Here is an 8767-nt window from a genome sequence, read left to right as displayed (position 1 = left end):
AGGGATGCTCAAATCCTAAGCCACATCCCCAGCCCTTTTTTCATTTTTTGTTTTGAGACAGGGTCTTGATAATTTGTTGAGGCTGGCTTCAAACTTGCAATCCTCCTACATCAGCCCCTTGAGTGCCTGGGATTACAGACATGCACCATCATACCTGGATCTGGGTCTATTTCTTTCATGTAGCCTATATCAGGACTTCATGACTTTTTATGACTAAAAAAAAATAGTCTAGAAATCTATTTTCAACTGATGTGGCCGAAATGGCTTCTGTAAGAGATGTTTTGATGCAGGGACTGACTGTTCAGCTTTATAATTCCATTTTGTCTCTATGACAGAAGGATCTAACATGTTTATTCTGAGTCAATGGAGATATTACCTCACTTGTCTCATGATTGATAGGGTTTGTCAGGAGCTGGGGTGGGGGGCAGGATTAACTGTTCAGGTCCAGGATTCTTTTAGGGTTAAAGTAATTTTTTTTTTTTGAACTGAGTAATGAACCCAAGGGCTTCTCTACATTGCTACATCCTCAGCCCTTTTTTCTTCTTATTTTGGAACAGTATCTCACTAAATTGCTGAGGTCAACCTCCTCCTGCCTCAGCACCCTTAGTCTGAGTGATTATTGGCATGCACTACCACACCTGGTTAAGGTAAATCTCCTAAAATTCTATAGTGGATGGCTGTACATCTCTGTGAGTACATTAAAATCCACTGAATTGCACACTTCATTCTTTTACTTGTACACTTTAAATGGGTGAACTGTAAGGTATGTGAATTATATCTCTTTTTTTTTAAAGAAAGAGTGAGAGAGAGGGAGAGAGAGAGAGAATTTTAATATTTATTTTTCAGTATTTGGCAGACACAGCATCTTTGTCTGTATGTGGTGCTGAGGATCGAACCTGGGCCGCACGCATGCCAGGCGAGCGTGCTACCGCTTGAGCCACATCCCCAGCCCGTGAATTATATCTCAATGAAGTTTGAGAACCAAAACCAAGCAACCAAGACTTCTAGATTGAAAGAACTTTAAAGTACTCAGTTAATGAGTGCTTTACCACTGAACTACATCCCCATTCCTTTTTATTTTTTTATATTGAGACGGGTCTCACTAAGTTATGGAGGCTGACCTCAAACTTACTATCCTCCTGTGTCTACTTCCTAAATCACTGGGACTTACACTGCACCCAGCCCCATCAAATGAATTAAAAATATCTTCACTAATCATATTATCAGGAAATTTCTAAACCCTAAGGATACAGAGAGGATAGAAAAATCTTACGGAGATTTTCCTCCTACAGAGGATTGATTGTCACCCTGGTCAAAGATATCTCTAGCAGGAATGGACACCAGGACACAGTGGGACCATCACGGTCAAATGTTCTAAGGAAAACTCATTGCTGACGCAGAATGTTTTATCCAACAAAATAATAAAACAAATATAAATGAAGGAGAACTAAGAACATTTCCTTCCCATACATCCTTTATGAGGATGTTTCCTAAGAATGTATTTCAACAGAATGTGGATGAAAAACCAAAAGGAAGACGATATGGAGTTTAGAAAACTGCCAACTCAACTAAGTAGAACAAAGAAGTCCCAAATACCAGCTGTGGAACAGCCTTGCGGACTGCAGCAGGGCAGAAGACTCCTAGAAGGTATTCAAGGATTTTTTTTTTTTTTTTAACCAGGAAGTAGATGGAGTCGTTGGGAAATAAAAGTGACTGAATCATGAGATAAAGATGTAAGTTAGAAAAATTCTGTGTCTCAGGTCTGGAGATGTAGTTCAGTGGTAGAGCAGTTGCCCTGCATGCACAAGGCCCTGGGTTTCATACCCAGCCCTGCAAAAAATAAAAATAAAAAATGTCCTGTCTCCCTGGGTACAGTGGGATCACAAGTTCAAAGCCAGCCTCAGTAAGAGTGAGTAAGCAACCCAGTGAGACCCTGTCTCTAAGTAAAATACAAAAAAGGGCTGAGGGTGTTGCTCAGTGGTTGAGTGCCCCTGAGTTCAATCCCTAGTACGCTCTCCCAAAAAATGTCTTGTCTCATAACAGGCATCTCCCATAATAGGAAATCAATAGAAAATATCTAAAATAAAAAAGAAATACATAGCTGGGTGCCTTGGCACATGCCTGTAATTCCATTGAACAGGGAGGCTGTGGCAAGAGGACCACAAGTTCAAAGACAACCTCAGCAATTTAGTGAGACCCTAAGCAACTTAACAAGACCCTGTCTCAAAATAAAAAAATTAAAAAGGTAAAAAAAAAAAATCAAAAGGGCTGGGCATGTGGCTTAGTGGTTACACATCCCTGGGTTCAATACCTGGTACCAAAAAAAAAAAAAAAAAAAAAAGTAACAGAAAAAAAAAACTTTAAGAATTAAATGTGGTTCCCTCTAATGAACAAGATTAGTGGTTGATAAAGTTGAGGAAAGAAGCTATTAATTTGCAGTGTAAACCTTCTCTAGCATTTCATTTTTAATCAGAATTAAAACATTATTTTGAAAAAACTTTTTTTTAAGTTTAAAATCAAATATATTCACTCACTGATCACCTGATCACTTACTACCAGCCTGCAAAGTACAGTGTTCAGAAACAAAAGGAGATACAAAGCTGAATAATTTATGGTTTCCATAAGGAGCTTATAACTTTTTGGGGTGTAACTAAAATACAGTTTGGTCAATTGGAATCAACTATGGAATTTGACAAATTGACATAAACACTAAAAGAGATATTACTCCTCCCCAAAATAAGGTGCAGTGGGGATTAATTATATCTAAAAATAAGGCAAAGTTGTATACAAGAGGTGGCATTTGGATTAAATCCTAAAACGTTGGTAGGATTTTGATGGATGGAAAAAGGAAAAATTATATTCTAGCTTGTCCTAAAATACATTCCACAAAAAGACAATAATTTGTAGACATTCCTAACCCAAAGCCAATTATACCTTCCAGGAAGGAGCTGTTATTTTTGAAATACTCATCTGAAGAGGAGAAGAAATATGCAGAATATTTCATGCTAAGCTCAGACTTACCTGTACCAGAAAATATTTTCTGAGCTTGTGAGTCACTTAGTTACTTAACGAATAAAATCCTGAGAGAAACAAGATTATATTGTGTGTCAGTGACCATGAAGATTAAACTCATGAAGATTAAACTGGAACAGTTTCTGTTGACTTAAATATACTTTATGTTGACCTCTCTAATTCTGTAATAAAAATAGCAGAGCTTATTTTATGGAAAAGTTCATACTGAATCACAGTTTGAATGCTTTTTCTTTTTCTTTTTTTATTAGTGCATGTCTTCATAATTTCTAACTTGAAGTTTACTTTATTGAAGGATTAGACTTATAACTAAATCTATCACTATCTATGTCAACAAACTTGATGTAGGTATTTTATTTATTTTTTATTGTTCCTTTTTAAAAAATGAGGTGGTTTTTTTCCCTATCCAAAGTCAATTTGGAGTCAAAATAGGTTAAAGCTTAATGAGTTTTGCTATGAAGTCATTTGAAGAAAATAATAATAATTATATATATATATATACCTTTGAATTAAAAAGAATTTATTTTTGTTGCAAAATATTTTTTTAAAAATTGTTATACATTTTAGCACCAGTATGTCTTTAGCAGTTAAAAATACATCCAAATGCCATGCAATTGAAAATTTGAATACTTTAAAAGTTTAAAAGAACAAATGTAATAATTAAGATTTTTTTAATACTGTATCATAAAGTTTCATTAAAACCTCCTCTGTATTCTATTTATTCTTCCACTTTCCGTGTTTAATCTCAACAGTTTTCACATATCGACCTCATTTACTTAGGCAGAGATAAGGCTAGTGGAGGGAAAAAAGTAACTTGATGTTTCAAGTCAACAAATGCTTATTGAGTGCCTACATTGTACATGGAAGTATGCTAGGTTTTAACTCTTTTTTTTTTTTTTTTTTTTTTTTTTTTTTGGTACTGAGGACACTCTACCACTGAGCTAAATCCCCAGTTCTTTTTTAAGTTTTAGTTTGAAACAAAGTCTTATGACCTCAAACTTGGGATCCTCCTGCCTCAGCCTCCTGAGTCTCTGCCACTACAGGTGTGTGTCACTGCACCCAGCTAGGTTCTCTGGAGAAGAAAAACATAGCTTGCTACCTGGTCTTTGTTCTGAATTCTATAGAGAGAGTTCAAATGAACAAGAAATTGAAGAATAATTCGATAAGGGGATAAACACCAATGGGAGGGACAGAGACAGCAATTTATGGACTTTCAGAGAAGGGGGAGCTCAGACTGAGGTGAAGTGGAGAGAATCCCCAGCCTCTAGAGAAGATGCAGGCCTGGCACACCCAGTTCAGAGGGTGGTGTGGTGGGAGTCGCTCAGGGGTAGAGAGCGTGTGTCAAGCATGCACAAGGCCCTGGGTTCCTCCCCAGCACCACAAAAAAAGTAAAATAAAGGGTCCAGTGGGTCAAAAGAAGCAAGAAGAGGTAACAGTATGCGCACAGCTGCAGACACAGGAGGGAGAAGATGGCCCTTCCAGTTCCAGGTGACCAAACAGACAACGTCTTGGAGGAGGTGGGATATAGTTGGAAGAACTAGGAGTTGATTTGTATGCATCTTTGACATATTATGTCAGCCATAGGAAGGAATTGAACTGTGAGATGATTAACACTACAACCCTCTACAATGTGAATATTAGAAGATATTCAAGGTAGTTGTTGTGGCGCACACCTGTAATTCCAGCTACTCAGGAGGCTGAGGCAGATGGATCACAAGTTTGAGGCCAGCCTGGGAAATTTAGCAAGAAACCATCTCAAAAAAAAAAAAAATTAATGATGGGGGTGGGGCGGCTGGGAATGTTGCTCAGTGATAGAATGCCTCTGGGTTCAATCCCTAGTCCCTCAATAAAGAAAGAATGAGAGGAAAGAAGGAAGGAGGAAGGAAAGAAAAACGTATGCAACTTCCCAGATGTGAGGTGATGGAAATGTAAACTTTGAAAAAAAAAAAAAAAGTTCAATTGGGAGGTCATTAGGCTGAGATGGTCCCAGTGCCTCAGGCTCCTATGTAAACAAACCAAAACCCAATTTATGTGTAAACAGTAAAAGGAACAAGTTTCATTTAAACCAACAAGAAACCACCAACTAACCTCTAACTAGGGACTTTCCACTTTGACCAATCGAATCTATTTTCTTTGCCTTGCTTCTGAGAACTCTGCATTGTTCCCACCCACCCAACACCAGTGGAACAGAAATACTTTCTATCTGGTGATGCCCAATCGGTGCAGAGCTGAATGCATAAGTAAACTCATTAAAGCTTCAAAATGGGGGTTGGGGGTGTAGCTAGGTTGGGGGTGTACACACTTACCTAGTATGGGCAAGGCCCTGGATTCAATCCCAAGCAATGCAAAAATAACAACAATAAAGAAACTATGGTTCAGGAAAAAAAAATAGACAAGAAAGAACAAATATGAAAAAAACAAAAAAAAAAACAAGGAAAGAATCGGCGGGATTTGTGCATTGCTTGATTTGAGACAGCTCTTGCGTGCACATGTAAAAATAACTATTAACTTCCGATCTCAACATGTCTAAAACTGAGCTAAGGATCTCCCTCAGCCAACCCCGTTCTTTCTTCCAGTAAATGGTATCGTCACCCATCCAGTGTCTTGAAACAGAAACCTAGATGGAGGATGATCCCAGCCCTTCTCTCTTCCCATTGCTCAGCCCTCTCTCTCATCAATCACCAGTTTTTAATATTCCTTCACCATTTCTCAAATCACTTCTTCCAACTTTTTGCTGTTTTCCTCCAAGCCACCATGAGTTCTTGTTGGTATCACCACAAGGCTCCTAATCAGACTTCCTGCCATTCACTTCCCTGCTCCCCAATACAGTCTCAGCATAGCCAAAATTATGTTTCTAAAAAATGTTTATCCAGAATTATGTTTCTAGAAAAAATATAAACCTACCAGGTGCAGTAGAGAATGGCCTGTAATCCCCGCAGGTCAGGAGGCTGAGGTAGGAGGATCCAAAGTGTGAAGCCAGCCTCAGCAACTTAGCAAGGGCCAAAGCAACCTAGCAAGATGCTGTCTCAAAATAAAATATAGGTCTGGACCCGAGGCGGCGGCGGCGGCGGAGCGGCCTCGCTGTGCAGCCAGGAGCCCGAGGCCGGGCCTCGCGCTGAGCCGTCTGGGCGGCGAGGCCTCCTCCCGGCTGGCGGGCCGCCGTGCCCTCCATGCGGGTGTGGGCTCCGTGGAGCAGGACGGAGGCTGGTCCCGGGCCGCGGGCGGGATAGGAGGCCAACAGGCCCGCTCTCCCGCGCAGGTGGATGCGGCGCCGCGGCGATGGACGCCCTAGAGGAAGAGAGCTCCGCGCTGTCCTTCTCCTCTGCATCCGATGCAGAATTTGATGCTGTGGTTGGATATCTAGAGGACATGGTCAGGGATGACGAGTTCCAGTTATTACAGAGAAACTTCATGGACAGGTACTACCAGGAGTTTGAAGATACAGAAGAGAATAAACTCATCTACACACCCATTTTTAACGAATATATTTCTCTGGTGGAAAAATATATTGAAGAACAGCTGCTGGAGCGGATTCCTGGATTTAACAGGGCGGCTTTCACAACTACATTGCAGAAAAGGAAGGCCGGGGTCTGGACTTAAGCAGTGGCTTAGTGGTGACTTCATTGTGCAAATCATCCTCTATGCCAGCTTCCCAGAACAATCTGAGGCACTAGGTCCCATCTCCAGGCAATGAACAGGAACATTCTGGATGTCACCAGTCTGACAGACTCAGAGAGACTACAGCTAATGACAGAAGAGTCCATCTCAGAAAGACTGTTCTGCAGCCCTTGGTTTGTGTTAAGTATTGACAGGTCAGAAACAACATGACCGGTCCTTTGGACCCACTTCTCCTGACAAGCCGTTTTGTATTAGTGTTCTTCCCCTCCCCACCTAGTCACCTCTCAGGTGCTTGGGTCAGGCCCCTATGATCAGGCCCAGGTCAGCCATTCCACCTGGGAGCCCTTCCCTGGTACATGTTGGTGTGCATAACCACAACCATGAACCCTCCTCTTCCCAGCAGGCTTTGCATGAGTCCTTTGTGCACTCACTGCTCTTTTTTACATGGGACATAGTTTCAGTCCTTCACCCTCAATGGGGTTTTTGTTTGGGAGTATTTATCTAGGGAGCTACTGGAGCCAGCTGCCTGTCCTGCGATTTCTGTGTCTCCTCTGATCACAGCTTGTGCTGGCTGTGGGGTCAACCAAGAGAGATGTCCTTTACCTAAAAGCTACGTGTGGTGTGAAAGTCAACTCCCAGTCTTAACATACCTGGTCCTTGTAACACTGTCTTCTGTTGGTCCTGATATAGTCCCACTGTTTCTAGAAGTCTCTTTCAAGCATTATTTTTGAAAAATATTTTTATAGATGAATACTCAGGCAAACTTAGTGGATATGATCTTGGAACTTCCATGATTATCCACCTAAAGATCAAAGTATTATATGCTATGTGCTTTTTAGTCATTAGTGCTGTAAAGATAAAAATGCTTTTCATGTTGGTGCACCTGTTTCAGCAGCACCAGAGAATGTCTGCTGTGTGCTGGAACAGGCTGAAGCGACCCTGCGTCATGGCATGTCAGGTGTGCTGTGCATGTTGGCTTAAAACCCTTTCTGTGTAAGCCAGTTGTTTGGTTTTTTTATTAGGGTAGGTAAAGACTCTGCGATTTCTTCTTCCCGTCATAATCTCCTGCCAAGATGGTGTTCACTGGTCTAGCTCAGCATGAGGAGGAGGCAGTGGACGGCTTTACTGGTCATGTGTCAGCTTTGGTTTACTACATTGTTTTGTTTAGTACCGACCAGAGAACTTATGTGTGTCACATCCCTGGAAAGAAGGAAAAAACAGTTCAATTCCCCTGTGTACTTTTTTTATTTTACTTTTTATAGTGAAAATAAGAATCTGTACTGACTTTTCACTTATCTTCTGGTTTTAAAGGATGAGCTATAAGCTGTGTGTTTTTCTGTACTAATGTGTCATTTATTACTTTTTGTACCATGAGTAAAATTTGAGGTGTTTTGCAAGAACCATCATTCTAAAAAAATAAATAAATAAAATATAAACATGGCTGGAGATGCAGCTCTGTGATAAAGGACCCCTGGATTCAACTCTCAGTACCAGTAAATACATAAATAAATAAATAAATCATTATCAATGGAAGTATGGGAGCTATTGCTTTTTTTCTTTATCACTCTTTCCCCCTCCTCCTTTTGTTAACAAGCACTTAACAAGCACTCCAGCACCTCACAATGGAGCTTCTTGAGCAGGACTCATTATGGAATCTCATCTCTTCATGGTTATAGAGATGGATTAATTCAGGAATGGACACAGGAACCAAACAGAACTAGCTACTGGGAATCTTCTCAGGATTTCTCTGCTGGAGTGGCCGAGAAGAATCTCTTACTTTCCAAGTCACTAAATGAAGGGCTGCCCTCAGACATGTCATCCTCCTCCTCACTTCCTTCCCCATGGAGAGAACCAGGCTGCTATGGAAGAGAATGGAACAGCCTTTGGAGGCAAGCAGAGACAAAGCAGACAAATAGAGATCCCAATGTCACTCCGGTCCCCAGCCCTGGTCATTGCTGAAGTCGGTGAGACTCTTGCCCTTTCAACTTGATTACATTTTCTTCTGTTGCTTAAGCTAAAGTGGATGCCTATCACTGCAACCAAGAGTTGACAACTTGGGATAAAAGCTACAATATGCAAATTCAGAATTTTGGTAAATTGTGGGGTTTGGAATCAGACA

The 8767-nt window shown here is 40.7% G+C and overlaps 1 pseudogene across 1 annotated transcript; it reads left to right on the top strand.

Annotated features, from left to right (window-relative positions):
• Positions 1-6306: 6306 nt before the first annotated feature.
• LOC308653403 (ADP-ribosylation factor-like protein 2-binding protein) lies at positions 6307-8052 on the top strand (annotated as a pseudogene). Its single transcript has one exon. The product of its transcript is annotated as an ADP-ribosylation factor-like protein 2-binding protein (transcript).
• The last annotated feature ends 715 nt before the right edge of the window (positions 8053-8767 follow it).

This window comes from Spermophilus citellus (genome assembly GCF_964194105.1).
Source record: "Spermophilus citellus genome assembly, chromosome: 1".
In the NCBI taxonomy this organism is placed as follows: Eukaryota; Metazoa; Chordata; class Mammalia; order Rodentia; family Sciuridae; genus Spermophilus; species Spermophilus citellus.
Note: the sequence above shows the minus strand (reverse complement) of the source record. Positions and strands in the feature narration are given on the sequence as shown.